The sequence below is a fragment of the Typopeltis vanoorti genome, chromosome 22 (genome assembly GCF_054136105.1).
Source record: "Typopeltis vanoorti isolate ZY-2024b chromosome 22, IOZ_Tvanoo_1.0, whole genome shotgun sequence".
NCBI classification, from domain to species: Eukaryota; Metazoa; Arthropoda; class Arachnida; order Uropygi; family Thelyphonidae; genus Typopeltis; species Typopeltis vanoorti.
In genome coordinates, this window is record NC_143570.1 from 58338744 (window position 1) to 58362121 (window position 23378).

Below are 23378 nucleotides of genomic sequence, written 5' to 3' on the forward strand. Positions count from 1 at the left end.
TGTTCTGCAAAGCAAGAATGGTTCCAACTGCATATGTGTTATACTGATATCTGTGTCTGAAATAATGGTGTTTTTAACTGTGTATAGTCCATTAACATGTGAGAAATCTAACCAATATAACAACTAGTATATCTACAGTTAGATTTTATCTGGAAGAATTAAATCCATCATAGTTCGACAATATTATACCAAATAATGAAACATTAATTTAAAATAAAAAAATTTTTTAAATCTATATTTTTCAAAATTTCATAAAGAGTGAAAATAAATTAGAGGAAATAATAATAACAGAAAATAAGAGGTAATAGCTTTGAACATATACAGTACAGGTTTCTGAAAGAGTTCCCCCCCGCCTCAAGATTTCTAGTTGATCCATTTAAAAAAAATACTTTATTTTTTGATATTTTATAAAATGTATCTTATTATCCTTAAAATCATTATTCTATCAATATAAATATAAGAATTTTTTCATTATCTCATATTAAAGGCCACTTGCAAATAATGTAATCTTATAAAGAATTTTATGACATTCTTATATAACTGAGTATTATAGATACTTATATCTATAATACTCAGTAGTAATAATAGTAGTAGTAGTAGTAGTAGTAGTAATAATAATCTCTATGAAACCTAGTTGATCAAAAACAACTCCGCTGCATTTTTCAGCAAAAATAACATTCTTAAAAAAAAGTTTTTTTAAGAAATTTACAAATATATTTGAAAGAAGATTTTAACCTTACAAGAACTTAGAGCCAACGGATCATGAATAGATCAAATAGCAACAATAGAACAGTCAAATCAAATCTTTATGTCAACTTTGTTGTTTTCGAAAAACCTTTTGACAGAGAAGCAATATGGAAATGAATGTCATATTTTGGCATACAATATAAAATTATCAACATAGTTGAAAATATATACATATATATATATAAAATACAAATCATACACGATGGAGAACTTATAGAAAAATTTTAATTTTAAACAGGAGTTAGCCAAAGCTGCATTCTTTCTTCAACAAGATTTCTTTTGCTGTAGATTTGGTTATGAGAAATATAGTGGAATTTAATAGAACATCAACATGACCTAGATTTAGCAGATCATGTTTACTAGCACATATACAACATATGAAAAAGTTTTGAGCTTGGATTTAGAATAAACAAAAAAGAAGACAGTACAGGATGGTCAAATTTATAAACAGCAGAGAACTTTATTATTGATCCTAGGTAATTGAACAGTGATGAGCACACATAATTTTAACATTAGGGAAAATATGGAGATCAAAGCAAATAGACTTAAAAACAAAATTAAGTTACTTAATATCAAATCAGTTCTAATCTATGCGTCAGAAAAATGAACAATAAAGGCGATTAGAAAAAAAACTTTAAAAAAGTTCAAAAAATTACACCTATTCTAAAATATATTCATAAAAATTCTTAACTAAAAAAAGGGGGAGGATTATTTTTTAAAATAAAGAATCCTTGCAAGATTTTATTTTCAAATCTAATATATATATAAATAAATATTACCTCATAATTATCATGGTTAACAGATAATACCATAACCCAGTCAAAATCTTCATTTGGTGTACCATATGGTGTTTCAAAATCTTCACTATCAGAAACCACAACATTTTCCATAATTAACAAAAATATTTGATCACCAAACCTAAAATATGTATTATAAAATACGATAACTTAGAGAACAGGAAGAGATATGGTGTACTGCCACTTTCAACAAAGGAAGCTTCTACGTCAGTCATTTCCTCTTAAATAAATTTAATGGATCAGAAGAAGCTACACCACTCTAAAGCTAAATATTACACTGAACTGCCTGAGTCAAATTTTCTCAGGAGAGTGACTGGAATTAATCAGTGCACTTTACCTTATCTACTGAAGATAAATGAAGTTTATTGAATACAGAAGGAATTCTCTTAGGAGTGAGTAAAAAAAAAAACATTATTATTTGTAGAGTTAACATATTGATGTCCACATGTTTCACAAAAAACATCAGCAAAATTTTAAATTTATTGCAATGTTTAAATTGCAATAAACTTAAAAATGAATTTTGTTACATAGCCAAACTTTAATATAGTAAGTAATACTTATAATAATAATAAGTAATACTTATAATATAAGTAATAAAGTAATACTGATGCAACTTTTATTTTAACAGTTAATCTGCCTGTAAAAATTTTAGTCTATACAGTCATTTGGCAAGAATGTAAATATTCAGTTTACATTAAATGTGCAAACACAGAGATAATAGGAAAATATTTATATGTAAATATTGGAAAACATTGTAAAAAATTTCTGGAATTTTACCTATATTTCAAAATTAGGATACATGCATATGTTTAGTAAAGCATTATGTTACTTGAATAGAATATTGTTTCGCCCCCCCCCCTCCTATTTTACTATAATATAAAATCTGAAAATTCAGTTTAGGTGAAAAATTAAATAATTTTATATTTTCCAAGTAGGCATTATAACACCAAAAGTATAAAAAAAAAAAAAAGTACTAACTGCAATGAATTCTTTATTAGTGAATTCCCCATTTGCTGATCAACAAGAGCATTCAAAATTTAACTATTCAGCAAACAAAGGGTTTATAAAATAATGCACTTTAATTCAGAAAAATGCATTTTATGAAAAAAATTATGAATTTTAAAAAAAAAGTTTACACATGAAGAATAACCTAGTCATGAACATACTTCATGCATACACTTTGTTTACTTACACTTGGGTAAATGATTAAATAAGAATTCAGTTTCTTGTCAAATTTAATTTGCTTTGTAACCAAGTAGAAAAACTTTCTACAACTATCTCTAAGTCAGAGTATTTTAATAATAAAGTTTTTACCTACTTTATTATGGAAAATATAAGACCTGCATTAATTTAACCTTGGAATATTCTTGGGTCTGGCTACCACTAATGACATTTAATAATGTTCATCTCTGAGCCTGCTTGATTGCTGAGCTACTCTAAGCCTGCCACCAAGAGTAACTCAGCTTAGTGGCAGGCTTTTTTTCCTGTCATGAAGTGGAGCCACTGCTGAATTTCCTATCCTGGAGTGATTCAGGTCAGGCGTGATGAGTTTAGTGGCGATCTTTTAGGGTCACTCAGTGAGATTTAGAGTGATTTTGTAGATCAGAATTTTTGAAGAGGTACTCCAGCACTTCAACAGTAAAATTGAAGTAAGGTTTAAACTAGCAGTCAAGTTAATGATTACTTTACTAATTCACACCAATTTTACAAAAATTCTTACTTTCTGCACTTCTACAAATGCTTTCATGCTACTGTTCAAATGACCTGGTGTAAAGCTAGTTTTCCCAAAACCTGTTAAAACTTGACTAGCAACTGCTACTGTCTTATAACATTTGCCTTGAAATTCAACCAATACAATTTTCTTCTATACCACATTTCTCTGGAGCAGTCATAAGAATTTTCTCCAAAACTGCAAGCTATGGCTATTTAAATTATTGTCATCAAATTTCTGATATTCCCCTCAAGATTTCTTGATGGGTAGCGACTACTTTGAGTACTGAATGATTATGTTTTTACTTTGAAAAAAATTATCATATTGATAATTTTTTTTCAAAATTAATTTGCTATTTGTCATGTCTCTAAGTGTCAAATCTTATATTCTGGTCGTCTAAATGTCTAATAACAGTATAAATCTCCAAAGATGTTTGTTATTATTTGGTTCATTTTATTATCGTAATCTGTTTTGCTACTGTTCCCATTCTACTTAAATTACCCATTTTAGATAAGCTCAGCCTTACACATTTGTGAATGCTAATGATGTCAGGATCAGTATATCTTCATTTTTGATATTATACTGATGTCATCTAATCATTCCTATGAAGTTTCCTAGTAATATCTGAAGTCTTGAATGAATGTAGCCTAGTTCTTTTCCATAAATTAAAATTGGCATGAACAGCCAATTTTTGTCTTACTCCATAAAAATTTACTCAACTGGCTTATCAATATAATTTCAGCACTTCTTTTCATACCAGAATTTATTTCAGCAGTTCAGTTATTCAACTTAGTTACAAGTCCTAAAGAGATGGTCGTCTAAAAGTCTAATAACAGTATAAATCTCCAAAGATTTTTGTTTGTTAAACTCTGCTCTTTACTTTATCTGCATAAAGTGAAGAGCAGAGTTTCTTCAATTTTTATATTATGGACTGTAGATAAACACAAAGATAATTTATATGCCAGCTTCAATGAATCAGTTATTTTTTAAATTTAAACCGAAATGCCTTTCTATGTATTATATATACAGAAATGCATATAATAATATTACAGTTTGGTAATCTTTTTACCATTTAAGCAAAATAAAGAAAGCTTGCTTTATTAGAACATAAGATTCAGTCAGATAACTGGGAAGAGAGACCTCCACAATCTTAAGGAATGTGCAGAGAACCGACTGAGGCTTCTAATCTAAAATCTAATTCTCACCTCACACTGTGCTACATTAGCAGGTATAATATCTACTAGGATACTAAATGAACTGGAATGGGCTAGCAATTTGGAATTCAGCTGACCAAACTGCATTCTGTATTGGCTTAAACCAAAACAAAATGTTGGTACAAAATTATTGAATTTCATACAAAAACCTATGTTATTTCCCAGTTAAACAAGGATTCACTGTTTTCTTCAGGGAACCAGAGTAAACAGCAAAAAGTTAGCCATTGGAATAAACTCCAACTCAACAGAAGAATTCAACATGGGCACCATCGGTGTAAAGTATGAATAAAAAAGAAGATGGAACAAGTGAGATTCTTCTGAATAGCAAATACAAGATGTTATATTCAACAAACAATGATCACAAAAAGGAGCAACTATAGCATTTAATATTAAACATGAGGATACATCATAAAATATTACCAGAATCACGTTTAATTTAAATGCCTTTATCATTGTAAAATTTTAGGCTAAGTTTCATAGCCATTATCAATACAATTATAGGAAAACACAAAAAAAGAGTACAACAATTCAATTGGAAGTGCATAATATTATGTACACAATCAACTGCAGGAGAATAGCTCCAGCTGAATTAATAGACATCCAAAAAATTACAATAAATAATTTAGTTAATAAACTATTTATAAATATAAACAAAAAATTAAGTGCAAATTAAGGAATACATGAATGGTGAGTATTGATCAATATAACTTCCCAAAAAATGAGAAAGCTTTAGGCAATCATTCTTGTTCAGGTTTAGGTTGTGAACGCTTCACAGCTTTTCTTATAGTCTTTCCATAAGAAAATAACTTTTGTGTGACACTTTGCTTTTATCCCACTGAATCCTGTGTTTTGTAGATAATGTGTGGCTTGCTAAACCAGATAGGTTGGATTCTTTAAGAGAAATGTATTCCAGATGTGACTGCCAGCCTGGTTGGCTGAGTGGTCAGTATATCTACTCTCCAGCCAAAAGGATGTGGGTTCAAATCCCGCTATGGGCATGGATGTTTGTGATTGTCTGTGAAAATACTAGTGATGATGATGGGTGGTAGATGGCACTGGTGTAGATGATGGTAGTTGGTGGATTGAGCAGTGGGGACAGAGTTGTAGAGTGCCCTCCCTCGATGAGTCACTGGACTCCCTGGAGGCATTATATAATAATAAAATAATAATAATGTTCATCAGGGCGAATTCGTGCAGAACAACCAGTCTGTTCATAATGACATAAGCTGCAAGAGCAAGGGATTCTGTAAACTCTAGGATAAGAAAGAGGGTATGTGTTTAAGCGAGATAAGGAAGATATTAAGTTTGCAAACTGGATGAAAAGGGACTTTAATCTGTCAACGTAATGTTGCCATTTTTCTGAAAGCCCTTTAACTTATAGAATACAATTTCAGGTAATTTCTTCTCAAGGTAGGTTAAGACAACAGCCATAGTTTTTGCTGCATTATAATCATTAGAGATAAAGAAAGTTCTGATAATAAACAGTTCTTTGTTTAGAAGAGAATCTGTAGATCATATTTTATGAGCTCTGTTGAATAAAGATTTGATTACACCATATTTCTGACAAAGTGATGATGTGAGTTAGAATCAATGTATTTACCAGTATGAGTTGGTTTTCTATATATTGAGAACTTTAGACTACCATTTGGTTGATGTAGAACGAGAACATCTAGAAAAGGAAGACAATTTTTGGGTTTACTGAATTATAGGAAATATTCAGTAAACCCAGAATATGTTCTTCGAAATGTTCCATAAAGTTGGGGGAAGCTAGAGTTGGGGAAAGGGGGAGACTCCATAACTGTTCCTTCTATCTGTACAGTTTGTGCTGTCAGCTGTTTAGCTGACAGCACAAACTGAAGATTCACAACCCAAACCTGAACAAGAACGAATGCCTAAAACTTTCTCAATTTTGGGAGGTTACACTGACTAATACTCACTATTCATATGTGAATTAATTTGTAATTAATTTTTTTCTTTATCAGATGGAACTATACTACTGCAGCCAACAGTGCACATGATATCCCATACTTTCAATTGATGATAGCTATGACACTTAGTCAAAAATTTTATAAAAAAATACATTTAAATTAAATGCAAGTGATTCCAGTAATATTTTATGATGAATTCTTCCTCTTATGTCTCAAATTTTAAAACAAAACACAAGGATGATTTTCTTGAATATCATGCCAAGATTAAGAAGGGTGATGTGGGCAAACATCAAAAACAGGAATTGAAGAACAAGACTTATTTGTGTCTGTGGTCCTACAGAAGGTTATGCTGAGGAATAAGTGTAGGAATTTTTCAAGTCATTATTGAAGGCAGCTGACAAAAAAACCAAAAGCTCAGTCTTCATTAAAGATTTAAACAGCATAAAAAAAGCGAGCACCAGACAAAAACATTTTAAAACATTTTTTTTTTTAATGGCTAGTTAAGCCTATTTTTGTTTGGCTTTTTACTCAAATTTTAGGGGAGATTACTGATGTTTTATATGGACAGATATATGAAGAATATATAGGAAGAAAAAAAACCAGACATACCTTCATGGAATGTTGCTGGCTGTCTTCTTTTTTTAGCAGCATCCCGGCATATGGCGATGTATATTCATTGTTGAAAGAATGTAAATATGACTGGATGGAAAGGGGGGGGGGGTCAGAAGAGTGGGGTTTGAGAGATTCGGGAGAATAATTCTCCCGCATCTCTCAAACCCCACTTTTCCGATCCCCTTTCTGTCCAGTCATACTTACTTTCTTCAACAATGAATGTACATCGCCACAAGGCGGAATGCCGCTGAAAATAGAAGACAGCCAGCAACATTCCAAGAAGGCATATCGGGTTTTTTCTACCTATATATATATATACTTTTTTCTTCCTATATATATTCTTCATATATCTGTCCATATAAAACATCAGTAATGCCCTAAAATTTGAATAAAAAGCCAATGATATTATAAAAAAAGGAGCGCTCCTAAACAAAAATAGGCTAACTAGCCATAAAAAAAATAATATTTAATTAGAGGAGTAACATGGAAATTTTCCAGGAAACTTATTAGCTATCAACTGCAGGCACTTCTTATTGTTAAATCTAACAATAAGAAGTGCCTGCAGGATTTCTGTTCATGACATGGATTAGTCATTACTAACACCATGCAGAATATAGATATGAAAAATTCAAATATATAAAGAGGATACAGGAAATAAGAAGGTCTCGTTAATTATTATTAATGTTAACAGTGAGACATCATGGAAGTGATCATCATTTAGTTCTGAGCAGGATAAAAATAAGTAAAATAATGAAAAGCAAAATATGAAATAAAGTTTTTAAAATAATCAAATTTGTGCAGCTTTCAGAGATAAACTGTAGACTTAAATATACAAATAGCATTAAAATAACAACAACAACCAAAAAAAAAAAACTTGAAGACTCACTGGCAGATGCTGGAAAAAACATTAACTGATTCAGAAAGTAGCAGGTGGTGAAACTGTCTGCAAGGATAAATCAAAAATCAAAAACCATGGTGAACTTAGGAAGTTAATAAAGCAGTCATGGAAAAGAAGAAAACATATTTCTGCTAAATAACTGCAGAAGTAGCAAGAGATTAGCAGGGCTGTAAAGAAAAAGAAGCAGGTGGTTTGAAGGAATAATAAAGACCAACCGAACAAGAAAAACAAGTTAAAGAGAAAATTATGTACAGAGATCAATGATCAGGGGAGAACTTAACGAATGTGTGACAAAATCCTGTTTCCCAGGTGAAAAAATTCACGATATTAGACACGCCATCCGGATGCAAAAAGGTAAGTTTAAGAAAATGACACTGCCTTGGTTGGTACAAATGATTTGAGAGGCGAAAAGTATTCGATATACTATGAGGGAGGATGTAAAGGAGTTGTTAGAAGAGGCAGAACTGAAAAACGAGAAGATGCAGATTGTAGGTCTCCTACTACGCTATGAGTAAGGCAAACTGAGCAGGAGGGTGTTGATAGCCAATAAGTTAACATGTAGATAGTGCAGAAGGAATGATGTAGGATTTGTGGATTTGTGTTCTGTGTTTGATGAATTGCATCTAAATAGTTTTGGTGTCAGGTGTCTAGAGAGAGAGCTTTATTCACCAAGCATGCTGATGTGCAAATTCAGGAAAACTTAGGCAATTAGGGTGGAAGCAAGTGAGTTTGTGTGAACCATGAAGCCAGTGAGTATGAGAAAGATCAAGCGAGGAATCTAGTCTCTCAAGCAAAAATACTGAAAACCCCCACCTTTACTTTAGAAAGTAAAGGTGGGTGAGGGCCTAAAGGGATGCTGCAGTTACGATATCCTAATGCCAGAAGTATCAGGAACAAGGAGGAGGAGTTTTGGGCATTGGTTAGTGCAACTTCGGCAAAGGTTATTGGCATTAGTGAGACTTGGCTAACAGCAGATGATGTAGTTACAGGAACAGAATATGAAGGGTTTAGTATTTTCAGGGAATATAAAGAAGACAGGATAAGGGGAGGGGGTACTGCTGATGACAGCAGATGAATTGCAGCCAAAAAGAATGAGATAGGCAGGAGAGTGGTTGTTCATTTGAAGCAGTCTGGTGTGAGATTAAGGCCAATAAGACAAAATATACAGCTGGTTTTTGCTATAGGCCAGGAAGTTCTACAGATGAGCTGGAAGACATGCATCGCCAAATTAGCACAATGAGTACAGTTCGAGTGATTATTATGGGGACTTCAACTATGAAGATATAGACTGAAAGGAAGAAAGATCACATGACAGGAAGGAAATAGAATTTATACACCTACTAAGAGAAAATTACTTAAGGCAGCACGTGGAGGGGACTAGGGGTGGTAGGGTATTTGTATCCTCCCAACCCTAATTTCCTCCTTAGGAAGCAAAACCTTAGAAGAACAAGTTTTATAAAACACTGCAGGGCAAGGTTGTTAGTAGTGCATGGGATATAGTTAAGGGTCATCTAGAGGAAGCAGTATTAAATTGTATACCTAGGGCAAGGAAGGTTAATCAGGTAGGAATTAGATGGATGAGTAATATTATTAAGCATAAGCTGCAGAAGAAGAAAATGCTTTGGAGGGTATATAAAGAAAAAGGTGGCCAGCAAACTCATGAACAGTACAAGGATCAGGCAAGAAAGGTGACCACATTGGCAGAGGAAGGCAAAATCAGATTATGAGAAGAATTTAGCCCAGTAGGCCAAAGGAAATTGCATAGAGTTCTTTTGTTATGTGGCAAATAACAGGAATGACTATGGAAGATTAACCTTAAAGAGTGATGATGGTCATGAGGAGACAGAAGCAGATAAAATAGTTCAGTTAGTGAGTGACCACTTTGCAAGGATATATCATTCTAGTGAGGTTATTGCTTTAACCTATGTGACAGACACTAATGTGGAAACAGAGGTGGATGAATTGGAGATTCTTATGATATTGCAGAATCTCAATGTAAATACAGCTGTGGGATTAGATGGGATATCAGCTAGGGTTTTTTGCAAGAATGTGCAAGGGAAATGACAATGCCTTTGACTAGGCTCTTTAAGTCTCAGCTCTGGTAGAGTTCAAAGAGAGTGGAGAGAGAGAGGGCAAAAAAACTCCCTTACATAAGGGAGGCTCTAAGACTGCAGTAGCAAATGATAGATCAATTAGTATTTCAGGCGTGGTGATAAAAGTACTGGAAAAGTTAGTCAAAAAGAGAATTCAAGAATGGGTAGATAAAAATATGATACTGTATGAGGATCAACATGGCTTTGTGAATGGGCAGTCATGCCTTAGTAATTTACTAACTTTTTGTAATTGAATAACAGCTGAGTTGAATAAAGGAAATGGCTACAACATAATGATTTTGATGGATTTTGCAAAGGCATTTGACAGAATACCACATGGAACTCTGTTATGCAAATTACAATCTGTACAATAGGAATGAGTATGACACTAGATAAGTGGATAAAACAGGGTGGCTGCTGGACAGATATCAAAAAGTGGTATATGGAGGGGCAAAATAGAGGCAAAAAACAGGTGGTGTGCAGCAAAGTTCAGTGGTGGGCATTGCTGTTTAATTTGTACATAAATTATATACGAAATAACCTAAAAGAATATATTCAGTTGTTAGCTGATGATATAAAATTAGGTAGATTAATAAGTTAATCAAGGATATTTGGAGAACTTGCAGGACGAATTAAACAGGCTGTCAGTTGGACAAAAGATAATGAGTGTCAGTTCAATATCGAGAAATGTCAAGTTATGTATTTTGGGATAAACAGATTACAAGCATGTAATCACATTGAAGGCACTGTACTCCAGGAAACAGATGAAGCTAGAGATTTAGGGGTGGTGGTAGACAGAAAGTTAAAGTTTAGAGGACATATTGCTAAGCTAGCCCCATAAGATTACTTGGCTATTGAAGAGCCCATTAACAAGCAGAGATAAGGAAATTGTTATTCCTCTTTATAAGGTCTTGATACACCCACATCTGGATTACCGTGCTCAAGTAATCCGAATGTTTCTTGGAGTAGTCCCCTGGGTTTCTTGGAGAGGATTCAGAGGTGAGTGACCAAGATGGTGAGTAGCCTGTGGAATGTTCCCTATGAGGATAGGTTGAAAGTGTGTGGACTGCAGAAGTTAGTTGATAGGAGAAAAATAGAGGATATGATAGAAACATTTAAGTTTCTTAAAGAGTTTTATAGGACAGATGCAGGGAAAATGTTTCAACACTTGGCTAGAGAGAGACCAGAACAAGAGGTCATCCCTGGAAGTTGAATAAAGGTGTGGTTAATGGGGGTACGAGGACTAGATTTTTTGTTTGGAGAGGAGAGTTGTGAATGAGTGGAATGGGTAGCCAGAGTCAGTTGCAAGTGTTTTCTCTGTTAGTGGATTCAAGGAAAGAGATGATAGATTGTGTGGATATCTTGGGTCTCCTGCAAGTCTTTGGACTCTATGGAGCAGCCTCTATGATAGTAATAATATCCCTCCTAGCAAGTAAGTTAGCATTTGCTCGGAGAAAATACAGACAAAATATTTAAGAAAGTGAAACAATCTGTAAAAATAATTAAAGGCTACAGCAAGACTTCACTAAGAACCTAGAAGATAATTTATGAAGTGGGCAGCCAAAAATTTTCTGGAAGCTATTGAAAAAGTTTAGATATGTAGAATAAAGTAAAAGGAAACAGAGATGATAAAGGGGACATAAAAACTCAAAGATTACAATATTCTAGTTGTTTAGTGCTCTAGAGTAATTACTATGGCAGATTGATGAATTATACATGTAATCTTAGTGACAGAAAACATACAAGATGAATGCAATCAGATATGCAATTGATGTATAAAAGCCATTAAAAACCTGAAATATGGAAAGGCAGCTGGAATAGATGAGTATTCAACAAGCAATAATATGGAGCTATAAATGTTTTATAGTGGTTACGCAACTTAAAAAACTTGATCAAAAGGTCAAATTCTAGATGACTAAGTAGAGCTCTCATAGTAACCATCTATAAAACTAAATGTGACAATTACGGAAAAATTTCTCCAGTGAGCGTTCCAGGTATAATTTATGTATGCATATACTTGAGAAGGGGGGGGGGAAATCTGAAACAGAAACATGGAGAACAAGCTTGGTTCAGGCCAAAAAGAGGGTGTCACGATTAGATTTTTACCTTAAGTCAAATAGTTGAGAAATCATGTAAATATAACAAGAATCTGTACTTAAGTTTTGTAGACCTGGAACATGAATATGACAAGATGTTAAAAGAAAAGATGTTCAAAATGCTAGAATTATATGATGTAAATGGGACATTATATTGACAATATACAGTCTATATCTGAATTGTGTAAATTTGGAGTTAGAACTGAAGAAGATACAGAAAGATGGTTTCAAGTAAAATTGATGTAAAATCAGGTATACAACAAGGACACATACAAGCACATACAATCTCTACTGTTATTCATCATCAATATGAATCACATTATGACGGAAAGTGAATATCCCTATCCTTCACTGCCCTAATATCAAAATTGGAGATGTTAATCTCAGCTCTTTACTTTATACAGATAATGTTATACTTCTAAAATCCAGTACAAAGTCTACAGGATTCCCTGATTAAACTGAACAACTGCTATAACAAATTTGGTATGAAAATCAGCAATAAAGAAAAAGACAATGAAAATAGGCAGAAACATTTAAACACCAACTGCTTCTTAAATAAACTAGTAAAACATTTCGGATATTTGGCCAGTTTTAAAAAAATATAGTAAATTGAACATGGAAGTATGGAAACAAAATAAACAAGAAAAAGCACAATACGAAAGGGAATTATAAAAGAGCAGTAATGTTTTTGTTAACCTTTCTGAAGTGACAAAGGAAAATAAGTTCGTTGAAGAGGAGAGAAGATGGAGGACAAAATAAAATTCTAAGCAACTTATCTAAAGTACACAACTCTCAACTATAGTGAACTTGTAGAGAGCACTTGCTAAGGTGAATCCATCAACATGTGAATGGAAATGTCACCGGTTTAAGTAGATTGTTATAATCAGTATCTGATAATGGTGTTTGGTACAGTGGACATCGATTGTAATGAGTTAATTTAACTTCTGCAAAAAAAAAACTTTGAAAAGGTTAACTACTTCTAGAACATTTCTGCACATGAAGCAGAAACTTGCAATGAGTCAAGCTGTTATTGTTTGGAATTATAGCTGAAGTATTTAACACTGGGGTGCTTAAGGATCAAAGCTATATAACTGAGAGGAGACCTCCACATAGCCTTTAAAGGAATGCAGAGAACCGACAAGGGCTTCTGACCTAATGTCCAATCCTCACCTTCTCATGGTGCACCCTGTTAGGTATCTACCCAGATACTGAATGAACGAAGATGGGCTGGCAATTTGGGATTTAGCTTAAACAAGGCCCCTGTTGTTTTCGCCAGGGAGCCAGGGCAAACAGCTAGCTGAGCAATTAGATAAGTACCAGATCGACATAATAGGGTAGACTTAAACAAAAAAGCTGAGATCTTTCTGAGCAATAAATACAAAATGTTATATTCAGGCAATGACAATCAAGGAAAAGAAGGAGTAGCCATAGTATTCAGTGCTAAATATAGGGCAATTATTTTTGAATGGCAGGCAGTCTCAAGTAGAGTGATGTGGGCAAATATGAGATTGGGGAACTGGACTACGAGACTTATTCATGCCTATGGTCCCACAGAAGGTTCTATTAAAGTAGAAGTGGAGGAATTTTTTGAGGCTTTAGAGAAAGCAACTGACACAATGAAAAAGGAAAAGTTGATCCTTGTTGGGGATCTACATAGCAGAGTAGGAAATGATTGTCAGACATACCAAAATATTTTTGGAAAATTTGGAGAAAAGAGCAAAGCTAATAATAATGGCAAATACTTGCTGGATTTCTGCTCAGGACATGGACTGGTTATTACTAACGCAATGTTCCAACATAAACATGTCCACAAATTCACATGGAGAGAAGGGGCAAGGAATACGAAAAGTCTCATTGACTATATTATTGTTGATAATGATGTTTTCTCTCTGATACAGGACACTAGAGTGTAAAGAGGATTTGAAATTGGAAGTGATCACTATTTAGTCTTGAGCAGGATAAAATTGAATTCCATATTGAAAAGAAGAACATGTAAGAAAGTTTTAAAGCGAATAAAAGTTAAGCAGCTCTCAGATGTGAACTGCAGACTAAAACACACAAATATTATTCAAGAAAAAATGAAAGAGTTTGAGAACAGGAACCAAACCTTGGAGATTCAGTGGCAAGCCCTGAAGAAAACACCGACTGATTCAGCCAGAGAGGCATGTGGTGAGGTTGTCTGCAAGGATAGAAAAATCAGAACTCCATGGGGGCATAGGAAGTTAAAGAGGCAGTGAGGGAAAAGAAGAAAGCATATCAAAAGTTCCTGGCAAATAAGTCATCTTGTGCTCTTAGAGAATACAGAGACAAATGTAAGAAAGCTAAACACTGTGTAAAACTGGCTAAACAAAAGTCATGAGAGGACTTTTGGAAGAACATAGAAAATAAATATCAAGAAGGTAGCAAGATATTCTGGAGGTTCTGAACTAAGATGCTTGAACTATGAATTTTTCTCCATTTCTGAGCTTCGTCAGAAATGGAGAAAGAGTACTGTAAAAGGAATTAGAGATGACAAAGGTGACATGAAAACAGGAGAAAAGATATCCTTGAAGTATGGAGTAATTACTTCAAAAAATTGCTAAATGAAACTAGCAGTGATGACAGTACAGTGGTAAACAAAACACTGACGAGGTATGCAGTCAGGATACATAGAATACATATACACACTTGAAGTAGAAAAAGGCTATCAAAAGCCTGAAATGTGGAAAGAAAGCAGGAGTAGATGCTATTCAACCAGAAATGCTCAAGTATGGAGGTATAAAAGTCTTACAGTGGCTGCACTGCATAGTTCAGAAGGCCTGGACAGAGGGAAAAGAATTCCAGATGATTGAAGTAGAGCTCTCATAGTACCCATATATAAAACTGAATGTGAGAATTACAGAGGTATTTCATTACTGAGTGTTCCTGGTAAGATATATCCAAGTATACCTGAGAAGGATTGTGGAAGAGAAGCTTGGTGAAGAACAAGCTGGATGCAGGCCAAATAGAGGCTGTCAGGATCAGATTTTCACCTTATGACAGCTAGTTGAGAAATAATGGGAATGTAACAAAGATCTGTATTTAAGTTTTGTCGATCTGGAAAAGGCATATGACAAGGTGCCAAGAGAGAAGCTATTCAATATGCTACAGTTATATGGTGTCAATAGGACATTATATCAAGCAATACTTGGTCTTTATTTGAGCTGTAAGTCAGCAGTTAGAATTGAAGGAAGTACAGGAAGATGGTTTAATGTTAAATCTGGTGTGAGACAAGGATGTACATTATCCCCTCTGTTATTCATTATCTATATGGATCACATTATGAAGGAAAGTAGTATTATAGCTAATATTCAAATTGGAGATGTTAATCTCAGCTCTTTGCTTTATGAAGATGGTGTTATACTTCTAAATAAATCCACTACATGTCTGCAAGATTCCCTGACTAAATTGAATAACTGTTGTAATAGATATGGTATGAAGGTTAGCATTAAAAAGACAAAGACAATGAAAATAGGCAGAAACATTGAAAATATCACCTGCATTGTGAATAAAGAACCTATAGAACAAGTAAAACATTTCAGCTACTTGGGAACAATTTTTAGTGAGGATGGTAAATTAAATATGGAAATAGACAACAGAATCAACAAAGCTGGTATGGCAGGAAGACAACTAAATAAATTTATATGGAATAAGAAAGAAATTAGCCAAAACAGTAAATTAGCTGTATACAAGACAGTGTTCAAACCAATTTTAATTTATGGATCTGAGAGCTGGGTCAGAAATAAAACACTTGACTAAGGACTAGAGACAGCAGATATGAGAGTCTTGAGAATGATTAGGGGCATGAACAGATGGCATCAATGGCAGTATCATAATAAAAAACGAGGATATTAGGACAGAACTTGACATTGTCAGCATCCAGGAATGAATTAACAGAGCTAATTTTAGGTGGTATGGTCACTTAAACAGAATGGGAGAGGAAAGATTAGCAAAACAAGTGTTCTCTACCAGGTTGGCAGGAAAAAGACCCAGAGAAAGATCAAGATATAGGTGGATTCAAAAAGTGCCTTAGAAGACAGTAATATTAGATCTGATAATATTGGAGTCTTAACAGGTAACAGACTGATTTGGAGGAAAATTGTAGATAAGAAGTTAGCAATGATGTAAATTTTTCATGTAATACTATTATATCTTGTACACTCCTTGACAGTATATATCAGGAATTTGATGATGCATTTTACACAATGAGGACTGTTTTAACTCCAAGCCAATTTTCCTGATTTCAGGGATGAAAAAAAAAAAAAAAAAAACCCTACTTTCTGGGGGGGGGGATCCTATCACATCCATATAAAACTTTCTCACAGTGAGTGAAGCACTTTTGCATTAGAATGTTATGTGCAATAACATTGTAATACTAAATATCCAATGGATATTTAGTGTTAAAATGTAAAATATGCTCTTGTACTTTCTTGGAATAAATTACTGTGCTTGAGTAACTTGGCAAGTTCTGTTTTTGTATTTCTTTCATTATAAATACAAAAAACAGAACTTGCCAAAATACTCAAGCATAGTAATTACTTCTTGAATTGGATGGAAGATGCTTGAACTATGAATATAAAAATCATATGAATTAATCATATCTATTCATTTCTTTATGTTTATACCAAATATCTGACATTAAGTTCTTGTGAGGGTACATGTATAGCTCTGTGAAAATGACATTGCATCTAATGACACTAGGCTATCTGAAGAAAAATCAGAAGTTTAAATCTAGTCACCAACTATCTGAATTTTTTCTAAGCCTTTCTTTGACCAGTTCTTGAAAGAGTTAATCTCTGGTATGAGCAAATAAAGTTTGTAACCCCCTCCCCATCCCAAAAAATCAACCATAGCTCCTCCTCCTCCTCCTGATTTAAGCTCACACTTCACTGTGCAGATGTTTGAAACCAAATTATGATGGAATAGGTTGGTTAATCTTTATTCCTGGAGTGTCTTATGTCTATAGATGTGTGTTCATGGGACCAGTGTGCCTGTTTTGAGGGATGAAAAACCTGAGTTTCTGGGAGGAAAAAACCATCCACCTTTGCATGAAACTGAGTGGCTCGCCATTTGATTGAAAATACCTGATGAAGGTTTCTCACATCATAGACAAGACTCAAACCCAGGCCTTTCCAGCCAGAGAACTCATCTAAACCAACTGAGCTATGGAGGCTCTAGAACTCACTGCAGACAATAATATGAATGTTACTGCCATGAGATGGCAGTTACACTGAATGAAACCACATGCATAAGTATATATATTTAAGTATAGGACTAACCACCTTATCCTAAATTAAGATGATTTGGACATCTAAAGAGAATGTCTTCTCAGAGATTGCCAAACATAGCCTTGAAAGAAATCACTGGAGGAAGATAAGCAACAGTGAGACCAAAAATAACCTGGCTACAGTCACTGAAGGAAAGGTCACAATTATCCAGCTTCAAAGAGATCACAGAATGGACAGTGATAGGGCAAGATGGCAGCAATTTGTTCATAGGGGATTCAATATATCATCTGAAAGATGAGAAAGACGAAGAAACCTTACTGAAGTGGCAAAGCTTAAAAGATTAAGTGACACAAATTCAAAATGATCAACAGTCTATTTTGTAACATGGATGAATTTAACAGTGTGCAAAATGTTTCCATTCACAAGATCCTGCAACTTGCATTCCCTCAATCTCTCCTCATATCAAACATTACATAGACCTGACACTGACTTGAGAAGATTTATTAAGTCAGAGGTAACTGTGCTTCTAAATATATTACCACCAACAACAAACTACAAAATTTACTAAAACACACAACAGCAGTAACTCAGGATGACTTGCTAATATACCATAATATAAGCTTAACTGCCAATCAGGATGCCACACTTGCTATATTATATTATAAATTAAAGATGCCAAGAAATTACATTCTTGGTTTTATCCTTTATATACATATACATGGGGAACTCATATATATAGAGGCTAATGATGTCACATCACTTGCTTTAATACCTGATAATGCAAAGCACATCTCCTTCCAGACAGATATCGACCTTGATTGAGGTCTCATTAGTGGGGGCCAGACAGAGAAGTGATACCAAGGTTGAAGTAATGCAGAAGTCATATTTCCATATACAATTAGCCAAAAGGTGTCTCACCTTACTAAAATACTCTGGATTAGAGATAGATGTTGAATATTTTTCCACTTGGTTATACCATAAATTAAAGATGCCAACAAATCACATTCTTGGTTTAATCCATTATCCAAGCGTAATCAAACAAAGTTTGCATGTGAAGTAACTTCACGAATGGGCAACTCATATATAGGTTAATGACTTCACATCACTTGCCTTAGTATCCCATAATGCAAAGCACATCCTTATGGACATATATAATGCTATGCATTAGGGGAAGGATCGCTACTTGAACGATTTCTACCTTTATTGAGGTCTCATCAGTCAGAGCCAGACCCAGAAGTGATACCAAGGTTGAAGTGATGCAGAAGTCAACCAAAAATATAATTTCGTGGCATCTTTAACTTATGGTATAACTAAGTGGAAAACTTTCAACATCTCTAATCCAGAGTATTTTAATAATACGGTGCACACCTTTTGGCTAATTATATATTGAAATATGACTTCTGCATTACATCAACCTTGGTATCACTTCTGGATCTAGCTCCCACTGATGAGACCTCAATCTTCGAACATTAGTGGCTTTCCTGTTCATATCCAAGATGGGCTTGACAGACCCATTACTGCATCTGGAGTTACCCAGCCTATAAAGAAAGCCAGACAAGAAAATTCCCAGGAACTGATGGTCAAGAGATAGAACTTTACCACAAGGCCTGGAATTTTATTCTTCCCATTCCAGTTATACTGTTTAATTCTTTTCTCTCGACAGGACACATACTAAGTGAATTTGTAGCAAGCCATGCCATCCTCATTCCAAAATCTAATAGAGATCATACCTTAATCAGCAGCTGATGACCTACTTTTCTATCTAATACTGAATACAAGATATTTTTCAGTGTTATCAATAACAGACTCAAAGTGAGAATGAGATAAGCACACAGGTGTATGGAGTTCCAGGCAGAGCAATAGAATTTAATCTGTTTCTGCTACATGATCTAATCCACAAAAAAGCAGTTGATGGCAATGCTATCAGTAGACCTTAGTTAGGCATTTGATAATATCCAGCATTATCAAATATAATGCAAAGATAATAACCTTCCTTTTCCACATCCTCCAGCAAATTGGTGTAGGTAAAAAAGCTGCTATCCTTTATCAAAGGAGCCTATGCCAATTCAACTATCTGCCTGTTGCTCTTTTTACTGGTTCTTGAACGTGCTGTGCAGAGAAGAACTGTTTTTTCAACTATGAAGAAAAATAAGGTATTAGTATATGATGATGATGTAGTGGGCACTTTGAAGGATAATGTTTCCATATACATCTTTTTTGGTATTTTGGAAAATTTAAGCAAGATCAGTGGATGAACCACTAATGCAAACAAGACAAAATTAAAAGTTTCTGGAAAGTGGGATCTTGGAGTTATTCCTATTGGACCTACCCCTAAGAGAGAACTTCTCATTATGCTTTGAATTCTCTTCTCCACTTAGTATTCAAAACAATAATCTTTCCTGCTCAGCTGTACATAACAAATATTACAGACATCACAGAAGCTGAAGAAAAGCAATTATATAGTAAATTTATGCAATTTTTTTGGTCCAGCTGATAACAAGTTAAAAAGGAATTTCTTGAACTATCAAAGAAGCATGGAGGATCTGGTCTTCCAGTCTTAAAATTTTGCTTTAAGCAATACAGCTTCAAAAATCCATAAAATATTGCAGACCAATTACACATGTGCAGACCTTCTCCTGTACTACCTGGGTTTTCATCTTCTCTGGAAAACTCAGATTGTTCCTGAATACTACAACACTCTGGCGTTGGCATTCTTTCCATTAAAAAAAGTTAATTTTGGTATAAAGAAATCTTTAATCTCTTATGCTGCAAACTTCCACAATTGGGTACTGGCAACAAGAGTATGTTTCATATCTTATTGAAGTTCAAAGGATACCCTAACAGGAGGGATCTTGCTTGAAGAATTGCATATGGCCGCCTTCCAGTCAATACCATCGAATGGAGATACTTTAACATAGAAGATCCAAACTGTGACGTCTGTTACCAATTGGAAACACATCATGCATTCTACAGCTGCCCTTTTAAGAACCCTGCATATTTGGAACAGATTATGTAATGTGTTGACCATTCCATTGTTTACAACAGAACAGGTTATTTTTTTTGCAGTACCCACCAGCTGTCAGCAATCTGAAGAGAATTTTGATTTTTATAATTAATGAATTAAAATACCATTCATGGAAGGTTAGAAAGAAACATGGATTTGAAAATCAGCAATATGACAGCTAAATGCTTCTTTATAATACTGTATTATAGAAATGTTATTGTTCAGTCAGATGATTTCTGTATTTAGAAAGAAGCATTCCAGGTGATATCAAATTTTTGACTAGATGGTGCACATTATGCAATATTCACCAGGGGGGGGGTTGTAAAATAAAGTATATTCTTACTATGAGAGGTTTTTAATATAGTCCATCCTCTTAATTCAATTATGGTCTTACAGCCAATTGCAGGGATGACTGGAGAGCAATCCCATGCAGAGAAGGCCAACTCAAGGCAGTTAACTCGGATAAGGCTAACCACCTGGGTATCAGTCATATTTGCACATTAGTTTCAATTAGTCTTTTGTTTGTTAATCTATATGAGATTGGCAACAGGAAAACTGATAGCCTTTGGCTATATGATGGTATAAAAGAGCTGAGGCCTTTTCTCTATCTCTCATACTATCTATCTGTCTGTCTGTCTTTTCTTTCTCCTAGTACTATCAGGTTCTCCTGCACCCCTATACTTTTTCACCTCAATAAAGGTGAAACCGGTCTGAATTGTGATCCTTCCTATAATGCATACATTATACATGCCCGCAAAGATACATGCTTTGCATTATTGGATACTAAGGCAAGTGATGTGAAGTCTTTAGTAGCCTCTAAAGATATTTACATCGTGAAGTTACTTCATAAGCGAGCTTTGTTAGCTTACACTTGGATAAAGTGTAAGATAAACCAAGAATATAATTTCTTGACATCATTAGTTTATAGTATAACCAAGTGGAAAAACTTTCAACATCTGTTATATTGGTTCTATCATTCATTTGTTCTATTAAGTCTTTCTTAATTATCAAGATTGTAATATTTCTATACACAACTATCTATTTTCTACCACAAAGAAAAAACACAAACAAAAAAACATACCAAAAATAACAAAAAATCCCACTGCAGAAATATCTTTCCATGCAATATAATTTAAAAATACTCTTGAAATTGAAAAGGTCACCATTATTGATTTTCAAGAAACTGAATTCAAATTACATTGGTCTGAACTGCTAGAAATCCGAATGCACCATAAATGAAAAAACACCTCATTTACTGTCCCCCTCATAAAAATTAAACAAAATAAGTTACTCCCCTGTACTCTCAAGCACCGGGCTCATATGGAGGTAGAGGTTTTTTTCACCTGGAAACTCGGGTTTTTCGTCCCTCAGAATAGGCAAACCGGCCCCGTGAACACACACTTCTACAAACATAAGACACTACTGAAATAAGGTGTAACCAACGTATTCCGTAGGGATTTTGGTTTCAAATGCCTACATGGTAAAGTGTGGGTCTATGTGAGAGCATAAATCAGGAGGATCAGGACTCTCAAGCAAGCCCAATTCCTGAATACTCTACCAACCAAACTCCTCCTAACATGTTTCACAAAATGCTATGTGGCTAGCTCACTCTTAGTTTTCAGCTTTTCTCATCTGATGACATTTTTAAGCAATGGCCAGTACCCATCATGTTTGTTTGTGGCTTACTATGTATTTAACAGTTTTTTTATTCTTGATATTATTTTTAATTTTTTCATCACTGGTTTTTACATATTTCATCTGAATGTCATTTCTGAACTCAGTTATTGCTATCTTGCTCTCACCACTTTTAATTGCATACTGTCTTTGCTCTGATTAAGTCTTTTGTAGTGTTTTTGCCATCATTATCTACAAGGCACAGGTTATGTAAAATATCCTTTAATATCCTTCAATTAAAACTTATTAAAAATTAACATTTAAGTCATTAAAAAGGGACTGCTCTATCACTATAAATAGCTTAGCTTAAAATGTTTTGGAGCATCATAATTTTTTCAGAAATTTACCACACTTAGTTGCTTTATCTTTTTTCTTTTAATTTTTATTTCCTATGAAACACAGCACTAAGATAAATTTAACGTTCCTTTTTCTTTGGGAAACTTTTTGCTATTTTTGAGCATAAAAAAAAAAAAAATTAATCTTCTTCCTTGTTTCAAACTCTGCAGCCAGAATAAGAATACTGCTCTATTTCTACTAAAAAAAATGTTGATTACTTTGAGAAACTGTATAAGAACATTGTAGCAGTTTTATCCACATTTCAATTTAGTGTCCTTTATGAGGAAATTCATTCATTAATTCAGGACAAACTGTTTGCTTCACTCTAAATGACCTTATCCTCCTTTTCTGACTGAAATTTTCCTCCTCCTTTGCTACATTTCTCCTCAAAACTTCCATCTTTTAATCCCAGAATGTATTCTGTTTTTAATCAACAGCTGCTATCATTCTCTCACTATATCAAACTTCCTTTTCAGAAACATATCTCAGCACATTTCTGGCAATGAACATGACAGTGATAGCAAAAAAAAAAGTCTTTGTAATGTAAATAAGGACAAAGTTTAACATTTTCTTCTCCTGTCAAGATTTTAAGTTCCGGAGATACAATTTTTTTTGAGACTAGTCATTTATCACCTCCCCCTTTCTAGATATCAACAAATACTGTAATCATACAGTTATGAAGACCATAAATAGTGCTATAAAATAATGATTTTTTAATACCAACTTTACTAATGAAATAACACTCAAAAATAATAAAATATTACATTTTTAGTTAAATGCTCAGTTTTATTATCAAGGGGAGCTGCAGAAGATCAAAAGTGGTGAAATCCATATTGGCAGTTATTAATGGAAATAGTTGTTTCAGGTGATGAAGATACTGACTGTGATAACTTCATTATTTTGGAGAGAAACGAGGTTAGGGTGATGAGATAACTATTACATGTCATTCTTATGTTTCATGTGACAAACTTTGCAGTGCTCAAATATCCCATGCTACAAGACCCTACATAACCAATGTTTTA

The 23378-nt window shown here is 34.0% G+C and overlaps 2 protein-coding genes across 4 annotated transcripts in view; one reads left to right on the forward strand and one right to left on the reverse strand.

Annotated features, from left to right (window-relative positions):
- Nucleotides 1–23378, reverse strand: part of LOC150094438 (rho GTPase-activating protein 12-like) — a 413607-nt gene that overhangs the window by 301746 nt on the left and 88483 nt on the right. The gene's annotated exons all lie outside the window — the stretch shown is intronic.
- LOC150094439 (aladin-like) overlaps nucleotides 1799–23378 on the forward strand; it is a 401031-nt gene continuing 379451 nt past the window's right edge. Inside the window, exon 1 of the mRNA XM_090412342.1 lies at nucleotides 1799–1936. The gene's annotated coding sequence lies outside the window, so the exon portion shown is untranslated. The remainder of the gene's footprint in view (nucleotides 1937–23378) is intronic.